The sequence below is a fragment of the Phaenicophaeus curvirostris genome, chromosome 11 (assembly GCF_032191515.1).
Source record: "Phaenicophaeus curvirostris isolate KB17595 chromosome 11, BPBGC_Pcur_1.0, whole genome shotgun sequence".
Taxonomy (NCBI): Eukaryota; Metazoa; Chordata; class Aves; order Cuculiformes; family Cuculidae; genus Phaenicophaeus; species Phaenicophaeus curvirostris.
Window position 1 is genome coordinate 11,963,389 of NC_091402.1, and position 16,953 is coordinate 11,980,341.

The following is a 16,953-nucleotide window of genomic DNA, read 5'->3' on the forward strand; positions in this document are numbered from 1 at the left end:
TAAGGAATTTGGAGCATTTGACATATAAAGCTATGTCCTGTTCATCGGTATTGAACTATCTTCCTCCCTAGCAGACACCAAAGCTCACTGTGTAAGTGGTAGATGTGGGCTTTTGGTAGAAGTTACAGCTTTCATTAGAACTGCTGAAACTGAGAAAAAGAAAGAAGAAAGAAAAAAAGGATGGACTTTAGTTTCCTTACTCTTCCTTAGGTTTTGAAACAGCAGCGTTCAAGAGAAGTGCAGGTTGGGGCTAAGAGTTCAGTTTGAAGGCAGGGTTCAAGTCCTTCAAACTCATGAGCAGTAGCTGACAAGACAATCTTTTTAAGGCATTTTTAGTTGTTCTATTAGAATCAAGAGCAGGACTTATAGATGTAGAAGCTGTTTTGTGAAGAACATTCTTCCACTAATAAGTGGGTGTCTCTACTTTATCAGCTCTATGCAAGCTTGTTCCTGTCCATGCTGCTACTTGGTCTCACCCATGCAATTTTCTGAGGGCATTTGGTGTGCTGCATTCTTAAACATACAGGTGTAGGATCCATGGGTTTTGTTGTGGGAGCTTTAATGAGTATGAATAGGAGCTGAGGTTGTGTTCTTACTGTGCTTGTCTGCTCTTTGATAAATGTTAAACCCCTCCTCTCTTCCCCTCTGCCTCATTCATTGTCTGACCTACTGTGGGGAGGGCTAGGCTGTTTCAGATGTAAACAGCTGTTGGGTTGCAAGATGTTTGACTTGAAAGGAATTAACTTGCAAGTAATGGGATTGAGTAGTTTCACTTCAGAGTCCACAGCAAATTATTGAGGTATGCCTTGAAATTTTCCAGGGAAGATCTACAAGAACTCTGGTGGGAGCCCTTCGCTGGCCATATCTCCCCAGAGTATATCAACCTTCCATTTTGTCTCTGAGGTTACTTTTTAATCTCATAGCCAGTATTTTCTGGGTGGAATCTCTTACATCGAACCATAATTTATATATTTCACAGTACTGTACATCTGATACTCTGGTAATATCGCACTTTTCTTCCTATCGATGACACTATCAATTTTGTTGAGGTATATTGAATCACTGCAAATTTTCTCCATCACGGGCATAAATTAATGCCTATATTTTCCTAATGTAATGAATCATAAACATGAAATTAGCCATAATCTATTTATAGGACATAATAACTTAGTAAAAGCACTGAATAGTTTATTTTTTTATTTTTTACTTTATAGATAAACTGGTAATAGTTGATGGTGGAACTGGAATTACTGTCCCAAGTTTGTCAGTCACGTTTAGCAGCTCCATTGCCTAAAAAGCTTTCATTGACAATGTTTAAATAAAAATTATTCTTTTAGATACACAATGTCAATTAAAAGAGCTCTATATACCACAGCAAAAAGAGATAGGGAGACGTTTTTGTCTTTTGATTAGTGTTGTGTAACTACAGGATTGTGTTTTGTTGGGAGATGGGTTCATCAGTTTATGCCAGGTTTAACAATGATGCCCAACAGTTCCAAATCAGGGGAGACTCAAGGGTGAGCTTTAGCCTTCTCTTTGAATGAGGGCTGGCAGCACTGCAGCTCCCTGGGTTTGTGCTCACTGCATATGCCTAAACCCTTGGTCTAGAGCCATCACCAAGTCAGGCAGGTGACAGAGGTGACAGTTCTCCATTTTGCCTCACAAATGATCTGATTTGAGTGTTGTCTGCATTCAAACAAATTCAGACATGTATTAAAGCTATTATAAATAATTTGCAGTGTAGTATTGGTACCTTCTAAGTGTCATTAACATAGTACCAGTTCTGTTTGCTTTTGTAACTAATTGCTGCATTAACAAGCTTAGTAATCATGGGAACTGTGGTTAGATAAGGTCTAAAGAAGCAACGTTTTATAAAGCTTTCTCAGCCTCTGTAAGGGGTTAATGCTTATTGTCTTTTGCATAGCTATGTCATTGCTAATTCTTAGCTACCCACTAACATTTATATTAAAATTCTTCAGAGACTGATTTTCAAGTTCCCAAGCAGTCATTTGCTAGCCTGTGGTGTGGAAGGTGAGTTCTGGTGGGCTGGGAAGTAGGTAAAGTCTAAGGGTAAGTGTGTTTGGAAAAAAGTTGTGAAAATTCACAGCAAAAGCAGCTTGGAGGTACCTGAAATATGCTATGCTTAAGCCTTCTACTTGTATAGACAAACTGCTGATCCTAGGATAGCAAAGGGTTTTCAAATCCAGAGTCAAGAGGCTTAGGTCTGGGTCTGAGAACTGAGCAATTCAAAGACAAGCGGGTTAAGGTCAGCATAAGCCTACAATACGAACATAACTTCTTTTCATCTCCAAATAATATGTTTAGTATCTATGTAGCCTGGCTTTCTGTCTCCAGGCTTAAAGCACCTGTGCTTACATAGGAAATCATCTTTACGGTGAAGAAGAGAATTTCAGCTTTGCTGCAGACAGGCATAGGCAAAGGGAACAAGGCTCAAAATCTTTTATGTATCATTGGCTGTAAACAAAATGTCCAGGCGAGGACAATTGAAAAATAGCCATATTGTATTTTATATCAAAAAGTGCTTCTAAGAAATGTCTGTAAGTGGTACAGTGTGTGATTTCATGCTTTATTGTTCTTCAATCTGTTCAGTTTACAGGGAAAAGGTATTTTTCATTCTCCTAGCTGCTAGCTTTGCTAACACTATGTGAGCACTGAAACTCACACTGTGATCTTTCAAGCTTCTACATTTCCATCAGTAATAAAGAATCTGCAGGACAAATTCTCTTGGTTACACCTGTGAAACCCCATGATCTTACAGAAATTTCTCAGGCAAAACTGAGCAGGGTATAGCAGTCCCTTTGAAAATCAAAAGGACAAGAGCCATCAGAGGAATGCTACAAGCTGGAAAAGCATCCACTTAGCCTTGTACAAAGTGAAATATAACTGAGTGAAAGGTGAAAATATAATCAGGAAAACAAGACAATGGAGAAAGTTTTCAGAGAGTAAGATTTACAGAACCATGGAATGTTATCTCAATGAGGTGGTGACAGGTTCATTTTTTGGATATTTTCCATGAAAGGATGGAAAGAAGATAAAATTCAACATAGCTAGGATAATTCAGGGATTTTGGGAACAGTAATTTGAAAAATGGTCATAGATTTACTGTATTTCAAAGTCTACTAGGATTTTTTTTTGAAGTAGAATGATTCTTTGTTCCTCTTTCTTTGATGTTTTCTTCCCAGAACACAATATTCAAACATTCCCATGAATCATCAGAAGTGCAGTAAGATAAGATATGCTACGCCCATTATTTTCATCTATCCCACTCCAGACATTCAGCATAACTTATCTAATGTATCTTCTGCAGTTTTTGCAGTTTTGCATCAGGTAGATGCTGTTAGTACATCATCAGGAGAACTAAATGACTGCAAAGGTGCTGTTCAAATTCAGGCATTGCCCACACTGACTATGGTGGCACATATGAAATGAAAGTCTTCAGGTTAACACGGAGCAGGAGTCTCTTCTTGCATCATTGCTGATGTGGTCTTTGAAAGGATGTGTGAGATTTGGGATAAGAGAATGGTCAGCAAGGAAGGACGGGTACTTCTGGCAGCACTGTCCTGGGCTGGCCAAGCTGTCATAGGGCTAGGGGTTTGGTGAACCCCAAAGAAATCTGGGCATTGACAATGGCGAAAGAACAAGAGACCAGACCAGGTTGGAAGGGACTTCCAGAGATCATCTGGACCCACCTTTTTTGGGAAAGAGAGCCTAGATGAGACAAGATTGTCTCACGCCTTGTCCAGCTGCATCTTGAATGTATGATTCAGTGTATTTGGTTTTGTCTACAAAGCAATATTCTGCAATTGAAGTATTTTTAGTAGCTGCTATAGTCCGGAGATAGTTTCAGAAAATTTTCTGGGATAAGAATTAGAGCAATAAATATCTATATTAATGTATTTTAAAAAGGAATAAGTTTGTGCTAGTAGCTAGTTTTGTCTACATTGATCTTTTTTTACTTCTCATGTTTGCAGTCTCCGTAAGATGTCAGATAGTGCAAGACTGAGCACAAACTGCAGTGTAAAATTTTCAAAACAATAATGTTTTTAACTCAGAACTGTTCAGTCAGATCTGAATTAAAGGATGCTATGTCATGTGACAAAAACATAAACTATATACTGCACCAAACCTCAGAGTAGGGTTTATTTAGGTTGTCTTTTTGCATGCAGACTGCTGGGTATACGTACTGCGGGATGGGTGGGTGGATTTATTGAAGTGTCATTTGCTTTGCTGTGTTGATGCCCTCCCACAGCACAGAGGAAGCAGTGACACTGCAGGCAGCTGCCACACCTGACCCACTGGCTTGTGGCCCCCCAGTGCCTCCAGCTTCCCTCCTGCCCCACTGCTCTAGCATGGGAAATGCTTCCCAAAGTGCTTTTCTAGGAAAGACATTGCTGATCCTCGGGTAAATAAGGAATAAACGAAAAATACATATTAACGACCATTCATAGACCACCTGCCAAAGATAAAATGTTTGGAGGCAATTATGGAAAATTCTTGCAGCATTTTGCAGCGTTTAAGCCAGTTAAGTGTAAAGCAGGTCTGCAATCATTACTAAGATATCCTAGTTATGTGGGTATTGATATGTGTTTTAGCTAGCACAAATGTACAGTTATAATTGTCTAATGGGACTAAAAATACTTCCAAGATCTTCATTTTACTAGATGCTTGAAATAAATCTTGGTAATATTCTGGGATGGTGGAAAAATCAATTTTTCAGAAGTAGAAACAAAGTCACAGGGAGATCTAACCTGTCAAAATCACAGATTTTATAAGTTCAGGGTGCAAACCTGCAACATCTTTTACTATCTTCCTGAAAAGCTCACATAATGAAGTGATTACAGGGATGTTACAGTAGAAATATTATCGGGGATGATGCAATTCTACCAGTTATTGCTTAAATAGGAGTATCACTTTAAAGTTCTTAAAGCTTTACATTTTTGTTGTCTGCCAGCATTTGCATGACTGCAATTTTGATGTAAAGCAGGTTTGAGAAGTGCCAATGAATTGCTTACCTTAATGAGCGTCCATCCACGTATTTTCAAAAACTCGAGCAGAAACAGAGGCCAGGCTTTCCTTTCTAGGATTTACAGCAGTCTCCTCTCTGGTTCAGCTTTCAGACCAGACCCCTGGGTCCATAGCCTCTGGCTTTCTAGGTCAGTCCCCTTTACTGCTCCAGGCTGTCACATTCCTTGTATCTTCCTATATCTGCAATCCTGTATGTCGCTGTCTTGCAGTTGCTGCTGCTGTTCTTACTTGGGTTTGAGAGCATTGCTGTGAAATATTTTGTTTGGGTTATATATACCTTGTGTGTACTTTTGGGGGGTTTTTATGGTCCTGCCCTCTCCTACGTGTGTCTCCTGACTGTTATGGCTGCATGGAGGTCTCCAGTACCTTCAGACACTTCAGGATTAAGAGCAGTAGATGAACCTACATACAAGTGACTGACCTGCTGATCCTCTGTATTGCTTTTGTATGGCCATTTATCACAGTGTAAAAGCTTATATAGAATACCCTAATGCAGCTTGTAATGTTTTCAGCTACCCAGAGCATGTTCCTTCATTATAAGTCTCGATATATCACAATGCAAATTAGCGCACTGATTAATTTGTGTGTCTCTGTTGTGATCAATGGCAAACTGAAATGGATCCTGGAAAAATATTTAGGAATTTCAATCACAAGCTGGTATTTTTTTTTAACTACATAAGAAATAAAATTTCAAAAAGTGATCCTTTGTCATACAGTTGAGTGGAGACATTTGTGTCAGGCTCTCGTGCTTGGGAAACTGATGCACTTGCCTTTACTTCAGTGCCAAGTTTCTACTCTGGGTGACTAAAGCCTATTGCACAGCGAGTCCAGCAATACTTTTTATTAGAAAAATAGTATTTTAAAAGCTCTACCCATTAGCCACTGGAGAGAAGATCTTGGAAATGAGAGAGACGTACAAACTATTATGAGGGATTTTTGCATAGTCATCTCTCTGTAGGTGAAAGAAGGACTTATATTTTCACATCTGCCAATCTGTCTTATTTCACAAGCTTTAAATTTCTCTTATTAACTTTTGGGGATGGGAGATTCATTAATTGTCATGAGTGCTAGAAGAGAATTTTCCGAATCACAAAGGCTACTTCACTTTCCATGCCAGCTGGACTTATTTCATGAGCCAGATTCTCTCAAAACTAATTGCTATCTAGGAAAATTTTCAGACATGAGTACCCTTCAGGTTCTTGCTTTTCCACATCTAATCACTGCTGTGACTCAACGTCATACTTCTTGGGAGCCTTTCCTATCAGATGGAATAAGCACGCTCACCAGAGGACAAAGAGGGTAATACAAGATGCAGTGGTAACAATTATGCAGGAATTCATGTCTGCATAACATATGGGGCTGAAAAGAATATAGAAGGCAGCTCCGGACAGACAAGCGGAAGAATTTTTCACAAGCAAAGGCTAGCTCCAGAGGTAGGATGGGTTATGTCTTTCTTTTGAAAATGATGTCATCTCCTTTTATCCCACTTTGGTCCCTAAAGAATGAACCCAAAATATAGAGGGTCATGGCATGGCATGCAATTCTGGAGGCCTCTTCGGCTCAGCAGATCTTTCAGTTTCATCGTGACTCTTATCATCCATGTACTTTGCCAATTAAAAAACCCAAAGCAATTAAACTGTCTATAATTATCCATGATATCACACTGGCTTTTCTGGGCATTAGCCAAACAGCACATTTAACAATCACTTACACTTCAAATACCGTAACCAGCAATTATCTAAAATGCATAGTCTTTAACAATTAGCAATTCAAGGTCTTGTTTGCTTGAAAAAGTGAGCAAAAGTAATTCCATAGTGTAGTGACTTTCCTTTCACACACAATTACAGCATATGTAGGAGGTAGCATAAATCCTAACTTTGATATTAGTGCATTAACATTAGCTTCAGTTGAAGTGGCTTTTAGGAACGATGGGAACAACTGACTGTCACAATATTATATAAATTGAGTGTGGGCAGCAGCTCTGGTGGTAATAGATAGTTTGGAATTCATAGATATAAAGACACAATGAATAATACAAAAGGGACAAACCATTCATCTTAACATTGCCATATTGAGACTTGCTGACTTGTATTCACCTTTGTTTGGTTATCAGCTTTGTCTTTTTATAAATTATTGTTATGAAATTAAACATTTGGAACTTGTAAAAACAACCTTTTTGTTTTGGTGGAATGATGAAACAGTTATCTTAATAGTTCAACAATTTCTGTTAATCTTAGAAATATTATTTGTTCAAGTCTTAATGGAAGAAAAATATGGGTAGCATTAAAAGAATTAGCTTTACCAAGCATCGCTATTGTCTTTGATGACTGTGATCCATTTGGTAAGTCGTCAAAAATGTAAGAGAATAAGTCTACTCTTTCATGACCATAATCTTTATACAGTCTAAAATAACACATAGGATGATTTTCCTTCTTTTTCAAAATGTAAATGCTTTTTTGTTAATCTTCCAGTATGATTCTTTTTTTTTTTTACAGTATATACTTTTACTTCATAGCTCTTATCTTTTATTGGAGAATTTGCAAAGCTGAGTAATTAAAGTTATTCTTGACTTCTCTTATTTACTGGAAACAAGTTAGCTGAATCATAGCAGAATAAGGATAATACTTTGAATGTCTTCCTGCATACGTTGCTCCTAGCAAGAAATTCCTTAATGGCATATACAGAAGAAAAAAAAAAATCTGGAAAGGAATGTTGCAGTTGAATTACATTCTTTATTCAGCATCCTTACTGTTGCCAAGCTGAAGTGATGTATGGCAGATATATACCATCACGAAGCAAGTGCTAGTTTATCATAGTATTGTCCAAACCCCTTCTGTCTCCTTTTGTGTTCTAAATTGTCTTTTAAATTTAACATTGCATACAAAGATAGTGTTATTCTGTTTTCTGTAAGCCCTCATCCTCTTTTCTGAATGCTCTACAGCTTTGCATTCCTGTCTTACAGGATAGGCCAGGATGCAGTGAGCCATCACCTTTAACAGACAGCAATTTCCTGGGTAGGACATATGGAAAGAATAAGGGCCAATAAATAATAATTAAAAAATACTTTTAATTTTTTCAAACTGTTTTCTGCACAACGTTAGGTGTTCTATGAACAGACTTTATGCATGCAGAGGTGATTTCTGAATGAACATGCCCAGTCTAAACCACAGCACCATACTGTGCTGCCCATGTTTACAAGCGCTTGCAGGGCAAAGCTATCTTGGATTTCTCCAATTGGCAGAACCAGGGATGTTGTCTCCCTCTGTAGCACTTGTTCTAGTTAGATAGTCATATAAATTACGAGGACAAAAATGACATGGCATAGCCGATTTACCCCCAACAATCAAGAGAAGCTGCCCTTCATCAGAAACATACCACTTCTGCGAAACATTAAATGAGATTCAGTATCAGGAGGAGGGAGTTTTAGCGAATAAGCATAAGTTTCCTTAGGGGAGGTCTCTACTTTTAGAGAAGGAATTAACTTTCCTTTGTAAAATGAGTGTGGGAGTGAGCCCATCCATGGTTAAGTCCGTGTGATTCTGCTAAGAGAAAAGCTGTCAGGCAAGGGGTTGGCAACCCTGCAGCACCTAACAGAGTTGTCCACATTTGTGTTGCTTTTGTGTTAAAATAAGGACCCTCATTTCTTCTGTTCAGTCTCCCTAAGCGGTGCCACAGTGCTCTAATAGCAGAAACATTCATTGCTTTTCAAATACATCTCTTACAAATACATCTCTTACAAATTAAGGAATCTAAAACATTATTAGAGATTGCTGTGGTTTGTTTATCAGACTTCCAAGACTTTCTTCTGCATCACTTAATGTAGTTTTTTCTTTTTTTTTTTTTTTTTCTGTTCTCTGATAGTCCACTTCCACAGGATCCATCAGTTCCTATTTTGCTGGTCTTTCTTATGTGTATGGAATGATCTAATAATGAACACATGCTTTCTTTTCAGTGTGTTTACCTTATTGCAATGTATTGTACTTTAAAGAAATCATTGAGACATCACACAATTTAAAGCTACAAGTCTTCCTGTCTTTGATAGTCTGCCTCATGTGAATACATCCCAACAGGGATAAACAGAACTAGAAGGAATTGTTTACTAATTACCACCACTATTTAGAAACAAATGTGAAACACGGGGTAAGGTGGTGAATACAAACCAAATAAAAATAAAAAAATTATGTATTAGCTAAGGAAATGGAGACTGAACAGAACATAGAGACAATTAAAGTCTTTTTTCTGTTTATTATTGAAGAAATACTTAAGAATATTTTCATTTACTTCACTTTTTATTTGCTCATGGGGTCTGCTTGTTAATATGACTGGGACGTACAGGAGCTCCTTAATTAACCTGTTTTTGCGGGCATTTCGGTTCCTATGAAATATGTATGCTGACAGCTATCTAACAATAGTGAAAATTGAAATGACAGATTTGTAAGCACTGGTCACTTAAAAAATGTTCATGAAAGGCAGTTTTTGAATTATTGGACCAGGCTGGAATTCAGTTTAGTTAATTGAATTCACTGGATCTATGGCAATTTACATAAAGTTATAATGAAAGCATGGCCGTATTCTCAAAAAAAAAAAAAAGCTGCAGTTTCAAAATATTATATTAAAAGTGGAATAATACAATTTTTATTTTATAATAACTGGGTGCAGAAATATCTAATTGGCCCACAAATAAAGTTGTAGCATGTATTCTGCTCTCAATTACAATGAATTTGGTGTGCAGTAATCCCAGGCAACCTATTGTGAATGCTGCATAGATTGTATGGAAGTTGGATGTTGGTCCATGGATCTATTACTTTTGATGAGCTTAGTCCGAGTCCTTTCCTGTTCAAGTAAATGACGGTAATTTACTCCAGTATATATTGATTTTTTTGAAGCCCTGAAAATAGTTTCCTTAAAACATTAATGGTCACTAATTCCACTGGCATCCCAGGAGTGGTTGTGCTGAATCTGGGATTTGTGCCCATGGGCATCTTTTGGATTGGGGATGAGAGTACTGCAGGTGCCCTCTGGATACTTGCTTCAGCGAACTTACATCTTGATTTTTCTTCAACTATTTCCCCCCATCTGTTTGATGTATGTGTTTATATATATCCATAAGCGAGTAAGTTAGTTATTGCAACTGTAATATAGCATTCTGTAGTGGGGGCTGTGTTGAGAAGGTTTAACTGCAGCCTTTGCTGATTTAAGAGAACTATGGGAAAAGAATTTTTTTTTAATTTACTTACGTTTACTTAAAAATAAATTTGGCTTTTAAATATTTGTTATGTTGACCTTAAGTAGATTTGATGCTTAAATAAAAGATGCATAAAGCAATGAACCTTCATATATGTAGGAGAAAGATCCATCCGTATAGCTGCCCTCCCTGCAATAAAATCATGAAATTTGTAGTGATGGATGAAGGTGTTTTCTATCAATGTATTTGAAGGAGAGACTTCAGGAGGAGTCTGCTCCTCAAAGATTAAACTGGCAAAGAATGTAAAGGATTGCACAGAGGGAAGCGAGGTGACGCTTCAGTGGGTGCTGTCCCATGGGGAGTTCAGCGGGGCTGCAGAGGGGTGGCACAGCCTGCAGCAGGCACACAGCATCCAAGTTAATTACGAGTATTTCTGTAATCATCTTTCAGTGGCAAAGGCAGCATTAGAGCCTTTACTGAAATCTGCAAGTAAGTTTGTTTTGGTTTGGGATTTTTTTTTTCCTCAATTTTAATAGGTTCAGAGCAGTAGATGAGCGAGGAAGGCTCTGCTTGTCAGGGGGGTGTGGGGTGCCCAGCCCCAGGGAGGGCTGGGCGCTGCTGGGATGCAGCTGCTCGTCGCATAGGTCCCCGAGGGAGAGCAGCGAGGCAGCATCCCCGCTGCAGACACGACAACGGGGACTCACGGGGAGCGCGTCCTCTTTCAGATCCGCTTGTAACGCAGAAAGTGAAACTAGTCCAGCTCACTGTACAGCACGGTAAGTACCGGTTTTCCTCCACAGCTGGGTAAGGCTGGGGCCCTGCCAGCTGCTTTTGGTTTTCTATTCCGCTGCTCTTCACCGAATTGAGCCTGTGAGACTGGATCTTCTGCTCAGAGCTCCATGGTTCCTTTGGCTTTTCTTTTACAGGACTGCGATTGATTCATTTAAGCAAATTAGGTGTCTGTTAGATGAAATACTTTCTGCAGAAGTTAAAGATCTTGTCGCAGAGAAAAACATTGCATTGTCTCTGAGTCAGGCATCAATAAAACTCTTCAAGAACAAGAATGAACAGTTCAGCCAGGTATATCAGAAAACAAAGTAGGACATATTATTTAGCATAAGTAGAATTTTTCTGGCTGTTGCATTCTCTGCTAGAATATAGAAATTACTTGTTGACAGAGCAGTTGTTCACTGCAGACGTCGGGGAAAGTGCAGTGTCTGATGTCTTTTGCTACACCTTAAAACTTTCAGGGTTGTTTGTGGCTTTATTGATAGTGTGTCAGTGATACTGATTTGTTTTATTTAAATGCCGAGAAGTGAGTTGAGAAGCATGTGCTTTGCCTAGGAAGACTTTTCACTTATTTTTTTTTTAGAATGTTATGAAAGCATATATTTAGAGTTGTGTGATAAATGGATGAAACATTTTGCATTTATTCTTACGCATACTTCCAGGTGCCTAGATAACTCTCACTGTAAACCGAACAATGTAAATTACTTACAAAGATGCATTAAGCTAATGCTGCACTTACAGAAAGAGTTGTCCTTGCACTTTTGTAGTACCCATCGATGGTTGAGAACTGGACTGTTCTCCACATACTTGATACGTGCACCAGGGCTTACTACCGCCTGCTGAACCCTGTCTGGCCAAGAGTATGAGTCGATACCTCTAATACTACCTTTCTATTTGAGTACTGCTGTGGTTTTTGCAAGTCCATGCAATTTCTGAGTGGTGATAGTGACATTTAGAATTGATAACACCGTGTATCCAGGTGTATAGATTTTTGGGCCATTGTGTGATGTTAGTAAATGTCACTCTGTAGTTTAATAAGCTTTTGCAACACTCTGGTTAAATGCCCTGTCTTTGGACTTTGTTTTTCTCTGGATAGAGCTTAAAGCCTAGAAGTGCTTTGAAACAACACTGAACTCGTCTTATTTGAGGGCCAGAGTACTGGAATGGGTTGCATGAAATTCTGCAGTGCATAAGGTACATACAAAACATACTTTTTTTTTTCTTTTTTTTTCTTTTTTTTTCTTTTTTTTTCTTTTTTTTTCTTTTTTTTTCTTTTTTTTTCTTTTTTTTCTTTTTTTCTTTTTTCTTTTTTCTTTTTTTCTTTTTTTTCTTTTTTTTTCTTTTTTTTCTTTTTTTTTCTTTTTTTTTCTTTTTTTTTCTTTTTTCTTTTTTTTTCTTTTTTTTTCTTTTTTTTTCTTTTTTTTTCTTTTTTTTTTTTCTTTTTTTTTTTTCTCCTGACTAAGCAGTAAGTCTCAAAGCAGAGAAGATACCAGGCTGTGAAGTATGGAAGTGTCTCTCATAAGGACAAGGTGTATTCTCTTTAGACTTGACTGAGAACAGCACAGGAAGAAAAGAGCAACTGTATCTGGTTACCTATGTGTTAAAGATATTCCTGGAGCCAAGGAGTCCAAAGGAGTAGAATAAGGAAAATGTAACATAGAGCAAGAAGAGATGGTGAAATATCAATATGGTATTAGATACGTACCTAAGGGAATTAACATCCTACCAGGCAAAGGTACACTAGCCTTTTATTTTGAAGCTTTCCACTTCCACAGAAAACAATAAGTCTGAATTAGGCATGTGAAATAAGTAAGGTTTGTGGTTTTCAGCATTTTTCTCATAATTGAAAGAACTTGCCCTTATTTCAGAATAAAAGGCATCCCCAATGAGCACCAGTTGTGAAAGGGCTGATGTGAATATTATGATGATAATTTATTTTCTTAGGAATGTTGTAATTTCAGCATTTCTGTAATGATTATAAGCAGATGCAGGAAAGAATGTGGGACTGGCTCAGCATGTATCACATTAGCAATAAAACCAGTGTACTTAGTAATGTGTCAGGCTTCTGCAAATACGTACGTTTTCCTATGAAAGCAGAAATAAATAAACAAACCCACACTGAGGTCTTGCTTTTTCAAGAACAAAGTTTATAAATTAAGACTTTTAATCTTGTTGCTGAAACTTGACCCCATTGCTAAGCTTTCCTAGCACAATTAAGCAAAATTTTATCATGATACTGTAAATTCTCTAAATAATATTTTTATGCCTGTTGCCTATCTTTTATTTTAAACAGAGAAACCAAGCTGATTTTGCTGCTAGAACATGATGTGGGGTAATCTCCTCCATTTCTGGTTTCCCTTATATAATAAAAATACTGAGTACTTGTAGCCATGTTCTGCTATTTATGGAGGAAACTTTGAAACAGGATTGAAAACCCTGATATTTAAAGTTGTTGCAATTCTCTTTCAAAACACAGTCTAGCTGTATTAAAAGAAAAAGTTGAATTAGTAGAAGATGCTCCTCCATATCGTGGGTGAGACCGCTCCTTGAATCCTGTGTTCAGTTCTGGGCCCCTCACCACAAGAAGGATGTTGAGGCTCTGGAGCGAGTCCAGAGAAGAGCAACAAAGCTGGTGAAGGGGCTGGAGAACAGGCCTTGTGAGGAACGGCTGAGAGAGCTGGGGGTGTTTAACCTGGAGAAGAGGAGGCTGAGGGGAGACCTCATTGCTCTCTACAACTACCTGAAAGGAGGTTGTGGAGAGGAGGGAGCTGGCCTCTTCTCCCAAGTGACAGGGCACAGGACAAGAGGGAATGGTCTCAAGCTCCACCAGGGGAGGTTTAGGCTGGACATTAGGAAAAAATTTTTCACAGAAAGGGTCATTGGGCACTGGAACAGGCTGCCCAGGGAGGTGGTTGAGTCACCTTCCCTGGAGGTGTTTAAGGCACGGGTGGACAAGGTGCTAAGGGGCATGGTTTAGTGTTTGATAGGAATGGTTGGACTCGATGATCCGGTGGGTCTCTTCCAACCTGGTTATTCTATGATTCTATGGTTCTATGAGGTAGCTAACAAGACATTTTTTAGAATACGACCATGTACCAGTGCATTTGAAAGCCAAGGCTTTATGTTGGATCTGCAATTGCTTAAAAGCATGCAAGAGGAAAGACAGGGAATTTGGAAGGAAATGCATTGAGATCTGTACTGCTGAGCAACACCCACAGGTCTGTATCAGCATGGCACAAGCAAGCAAAGGAGTGTTTTGACTGATGATCTTAATAATACAATATATCAACATAGGAAAAGTATGGAACTGTGTGGATGTCATGTAAGCACGTGGCTCCTGCCCAAAGCTGGAAAGAGTACTTCCAGGCTTGAAGAGCAGTGGATGCTGCAACATTTCTTATGTGAAGCTCTTGGATGGTCCTTGGGTGGCCAGTCACGCATCTCACAGAGCACCTGTGTTGGAGTTCCCTGTGCTGTACTTGCCTTTTACAGATGTAGTGATTGAACAGGAGAGATTTGGACAGAAGCACCCAGTAGGTGGAATAAAATGTAAAATTATCTACTTTACACTCAAAAGTAGGCTGTAAAAATTACTTAATGAAAGGTTTCTTTAAAAGTTGCATAAAGTAATCCCTGATACTCTTAAGCTGCTGAGGAACATAACAGAGAACAGTGTTTTCTGTATGCTTTAAATGCTTTATTGCACATAATTTGAATGCCTTTATTGCTAAGAGTGATAGATACCATTTCAGATTTTCTCTGTTTTAGTTTTGGTAATGTCATTTCTGATTAAACTTGTATGGTATAGCATATTGAACCATTAAATAGTTAAATTTTTAACGAACACAATAAAAATCTGATTGCTTTCGGGTTTCAAAGTATCAATATCTTAGCTGAACAAGTCAGACCTAATTAAAAGAAAGAACTGATGCAAGAGCTGCCCTTCTTTTACTTCATTCTTTCTGTCTTGGAAATATATATCCATTTTAAAGCAAAGCATACTTCCAGCTACCCAGGCTTTTTTTTTTTCAGAATATAGCAATGACAGGGATATTTGATTTTCTTAAGCTGTTAATTCCTAAGCTGCAATTTTATGTATTGACTTCAGCAACATCATACATTTGGCTTTGAACCAACGAATCAGATTTTTGAATGTTCAGCTCAATACTGCTTAGTTAATAGTTCCAATGGTGCAGCAGACAGTTTTATTGTACGGTAGGAGGCAAGCTATAAATCACACGTAAGACCTGCCTGTATTTATTGCAAAGAAAGCCTTTGTTAGAGATCTGTTTTATTACAATTAAAAGGTAAATATTCTCAAGGAACCTATAAAATAGTTTTGCTGGTAAAGCAAAGGGATGCACTAGTATCAGTCTGATTTTGTGTAGGGAAAACAGTGATGTAATGTTAGAGGAAAGCATCAGAAGGATACCAAAGAAATAAAAGTATATCTTATGGCAAGATATAAAATGCGGTGCTGTAGATTTTAAAGGAGATGGCAGAATTTACAGAAGCTGACTATCCCAGGCACTTGGCAAATGGACTAAAGAAGACAAATTTAAGACTTGCCAGAAGGAAACCCTATATCAAGGGATAGAAATTCAAGTGCTCTGCAAAGGAAATGTAAATAAGGCAATAGACGTCTAAGCTGGTCAAATGAAATGCGGAGAAACAGCTTCACACTGAGGAGGGAGGATGTGTTGTATGTGGAAAAATATCAAGTATAAGACTACTGGGAGGAATTTGGGAACAGCTGTCGTGTGCACTGGTAAGTTACTGGATAGACAATTATGAAATGTGAGTAGTTTATAGCAAGAAGAGATCTTTAGGAGGTAATTGCCTATAGCTACTTTTTGATGCCTAAATATAAAAAAAAAGTCTACATAAGCTAAAAAAACATAGTAAAAAGCAGACCTTATAGTTTTGTAGTAAGTTGTAACACTCACCCTAGGAGGTGTAATAGGATTTTGCTGTTGAAATGCAGGGCCTTCGCTATTTTGTGTGAAGGCATTTGCTTGCTAGATGTCAGTAAATGAGAAGAAATTATGTGCACAAAATGCACGATCAAAGCACGGCAATTTATTTTGATGAGTATGAGGGAAGCGTAGAGTCCTTCTATTAGACAAGGACATTTTTGTGCATGGTTGATGACTACACAGATACAGATAAATGTGTTTAGTTTAAAGACCTTGTGCTTTAGTCTCACAGTGGAAGAATCAGAGCCTAAGAGTTGCAGGCAGTTTGTAAAATGTGTTTGGCTCCTGAATGCAAGATCATAATAAGCAAGGTTACAAATTAGTTAAACTAATGACAAAATTACTCCCTTTCACCTCTTCTAGAAATTCATATGTGTTGAAGTGTTTGGTTTTTTGTTAGCTCTTGATGTGTTTATTGCAAAGGGAAACTGCAGTGCTCAAGGGATGCTGGACAGACACCTCCTTTCCTCTGTTCCCCATAGAGAAACTACTCTGTTGTTGTTTTAAGCTTTTTCAAAAGGCACACCTGGTCTGCCAGGCTTACAGAATTAAAAAAAAAAACCTCAAAACAATATTTTATAGCTTAAATCATACAAGCAAGTGGAAAAGGAATTTGATATTAAAACTAGTTAGACTATATGAGATACTACTCAAGAAACATTTGAGGGGATGCATCATGTTGCATTCATTATAACAGATACTACAGAATTACTTTCATTTTCTGCAGTGTTCATCTTTAAGAATTATTGTGTGAAATACGTGACGAAACACAAGTACCAACCTCTATTTAACCAGGAACATAGACTGGAGACTATCCAATATTAACATTTTGTAAGTTGTACAGAGGATAGAATTGGTGTCCGACTAGCTAAAATCTATAGTGTTTCCCAAGTTATTTGCTCAAGTAAAACCAAGCAGCTGCAATTAATAAAGAGCTATTGGTTGTCCCACAACTGT

The 16,953-nt window shown here is 38.0% G+C and overlaps 1 protein-coding gene across 4 annotated transcripts in view; it reads left to right on the forward strand.

Annotated features, from left to right (window-relative positions):
- Positions 1 to 16,953, forward strand: part of CNTN4 (contactin 4) — a 332,207-nt gene that overhangs the window by 136,173 nt on the left and 179,081 nt on the right. The window contains exon 1 of one of the 4 annotated variants that reach the window (XM_069866138.1): positions 10,877 to 11,007. The exons of 2 other annotated variants lie outside the window; for them this stretch is intronic. The gene's annotated coding sequence lies outside the window, so the exon portion shown is untranslated. Of the gene's footprint in view, positions 1 to 10,876; positions 11,008 to 15,671; positions 15,789 to 16,953 lie in introns of those variants that run through there. One more of the 4 variants, XM_069866139.1, reaches the window with a different exon arrangement.